The following is a 2980-nucleotide window of genomic DNA, read 5'->3' as shown; positions in this document are numbered from 1 at the left end:
CATAAAGGAATCTTCATTAATGTGCATTAGAGGATACCCCAGGTTAAACTGTTATAGAAAACTGTCTCTTGAGTCTTTAAAATCTGTACCAATTCTATACCTCTGGTTGGTCAATTTTTTCTTTATTTAGGTTTTAAGGTGAATGACCTGGGATATTTGTTTCCATCAACCCAATTGCTAATCTAAAGGCACATTTGAAATGCCTATTTTTCTTGCTATCCTCAGAAGAGATTGCTACAAACAAGAAAGATCCTCATTCTTTTCAGCTTACAGTACAAATAGCTTATTATTTTTTGCAACCTATGTCTTATGATAAAGCAGTGTGAAAAATTAAATAGAAGAAAGTTCAGTTGCCATATAGGCTATGAAAATGATTTGCTGGTGGTGATTTTTAAGCTTGATTCTAAATAGATTTACAAAAAAGGGCACCTGAAGATGTGGTTCAAATTTTGCTATTTAAGGTATCTTGAAATTATAGGCTCACTCTCCCTAAAACTTCAAAAAGCATAGAGCTTAGGCTCTTCAGGGTATAGCAGTGACAAAAGCTTTCCTAGTCATTTCTAAAAAGCAACATTTCATAGTTTTCTCTCTCCAATGGTCTCTAACATACTTGTAAAGAAGGCAATGGAAAACCAAGAATAAAGATAGCTGAGCTCTTCACAATTGGGCTTCCTGCCTACTTGCCCTGTTCAAAGAAAAGAGAAGACACCATCTTGCAATAGAGGCTTCATAGACAACTGGGCTTCTTCAGTGACAGTTGGCATTTGATGCCCCATGTCTCTTGGTTCTTCTTGTTGCCAGTGGTCAACCTGGTGATGGTGGCGAAATGAGAGCAATTAACCTGTAGATGAGGGAGGGCTTCCTTTAACAGTTGAAGAGTACCATCTGACACAATTCCAAAGACTTGTAGTGTTTTTAATCCAGGAATTTCTCCAAATTCAAGTAAAGTTTCAGGTATTATGTTAAAGCACCAACTGAGTGGTAGGTGTTGGAGGTAGTTGAGTTGTTAAAATTCTGGAAGGCAGTCATTTTTCAGCATGACACTATCACTAAAGTCTAGGTGGACAAGATTGGGACATCTTACAACTAAGGTAGAGACATCTGATCTCTGCAGATTCTTTCGATATTCACTGAGATTCAAAGTCACAGCACCAAGAGAGGTTCAGCTCATCCAGTCTGGAACAGCTGCTCAGCAAAGTCTTCAGGACAGATTCAGAGAATCCAGAACACCCGAAAGGTTTAGTCGCAGTAAATCTGTGTTCAGAGCAAGATTATCGAGAATGGGATCCAAAAGCCGGAGGCCTTCCAGGCTGAGATTCAGCAACTTGGCGCAGTAAGACAGAAGGCTGTGTAGGTAGATACATCGATCATGGAGTTCTACAGGCCCAGGTGCTGTAGACCAAAAGGGCTGAAATGTTCAACTAACGGTTGATCCATAAATGATCGCGGACAGCAGAAAGCAAACACCCCTCGGGACAGCAGCCGACCAACCACATCTGGGTAGAGGTTTCTTCCCACGAGGTCTCCAGTCTACCAGAGAGACTCGTCAAACCTGGAGTGTCTTTATTTCCAGCACCCCTGTGAACGGAAGGGCAGGGACTCCTGTGTCCTCACAGTGAGAGTCGCTAGATGATATCATCTCTTACAAACACTGGAGACTTTCAGGAGCTCAGGGAGGCACAGACAGGAAAAAGATTGCTAAGAGCAGCAGGTCTGGAAGAGAGTCCTAAGAAACACACAGCCCAGGGCCACTGTCATCAGATCGCTATGGAAAGCAGGTGTGGCCCGTTCCAGCCTAATCCTGCAGAGCTCCTGGACAGGAATCTCTGTGGCATAAATAGAAGATTCACAAGGTTTCAAGTACTTTATGCAAGAAGAAACACCACCAACTTGGACTGAAAAGGACAAAGAGAGTAGAAAATGAAAGAAGGGTGTAGCTGTGTACCCTCTCATGCTCCAAATATTAATGGCAGGAAACAGACTGATAAAACTACCCAGGTGCAAACACGATATTTTTCATGAGAAAACAATGACTCAGATGGGAGATGCTAGAGCCTAGACAGTAGAATGATGAAACATACAGCATTATCCCCAGCTCTTGAAATCTAGTGGAGTTTGCCAGGCTGAGTTTCAAAAGTTCTTGGGACTGGTGAGTACTTTTTTCCTTCCATTTTATCCATTTATGAACCACATATATGAAAATATTAACCTATTCCTGTCTCACCATGTATTATGGCAGCAGATCTTTGTTCTTTAGTTTCCCATGACCATAGATGGAGAGAAATTGTACCAGGAAGAGATTATCAGAGCATCTAAAATATGTCTAATTTAGATAATACAGATGATGATACATGGATTTTTTACTTTATGAGGTACAGATAAGACTTTGGCCTTTAAGTTGATGCTATAATGCATTAAGACTTTTGAGGATATTGGGATGTGTTGTATATAGTTTTTATATGGGAAGAATGTGAATCTTTTGGAGCCAGAAGGTAGACCATAGTAGGTAGAATAATATTCCCTCAAGATATCCATGTTCTAATGCCTGGAGCTTGTGAATATGTTACTTTATACACACTAGAGACTTTACAGATATGATTAAGAATATGGAATCTGAGATGGAGAAATTATACTGTAAATACATATATATATAGTAAATACATACATACATATATATATAAATACATATATATACATAAAGGAAGGTTGTAGTCCATGGGGTCGCAAAGAGTCAGACATGACTGAGTGACTACACCTTCACTGGAACCTATGAGAAGCAAACTGTCCTTCCTTCACATATATACGTATATATTTAACAGTATAATTTCTCCAGGAAAATTATTTCCTGGCTGCGGTCAAAGAAAGATGTGATGATGAAAGAGGACTCAGATAGATGAGAAGGACTTGAACTACCATTACTGGCTTTGTAGATGAATGAAATAAGTATTCTGTGGCCTGTAGAAGCTGAGAATGACCCTTA

At 39.7% G+C, this 2980-nt stretch overlaps 1 pseudogene; it reads right to left on the bottom strand.

The window, feature by feature from the left end:
- Nucleotides 1-727: 727 nt before the first annotated feature.
- On the bottom strand, nucleotides 728-1437 carry LOC133068456 (S-phase kinase-associated protein 2-like; annotated as a pseudogene).
- Between the last annotated feature and the right edge of the window lie 1543 nt (nucleotides 1438-2980).

This window comes from Dama dama, chromosome 13, assembly GCF_033118175.1.
Source record: "Dama dama isolate Ldn47 chromosome 13, ASM3311817v1, whole genome shotgun sequence".
Classification (NCBI taxonomy): domain Eukaryota; kingdom Metazoa; phylum Chordata; class Mammalia; order Artiodactyla; family Cervidae; genus Dama; species Dama dama.
This window is presented reverse-complemented; position numbering and strand designations above follow the sequence as displayed.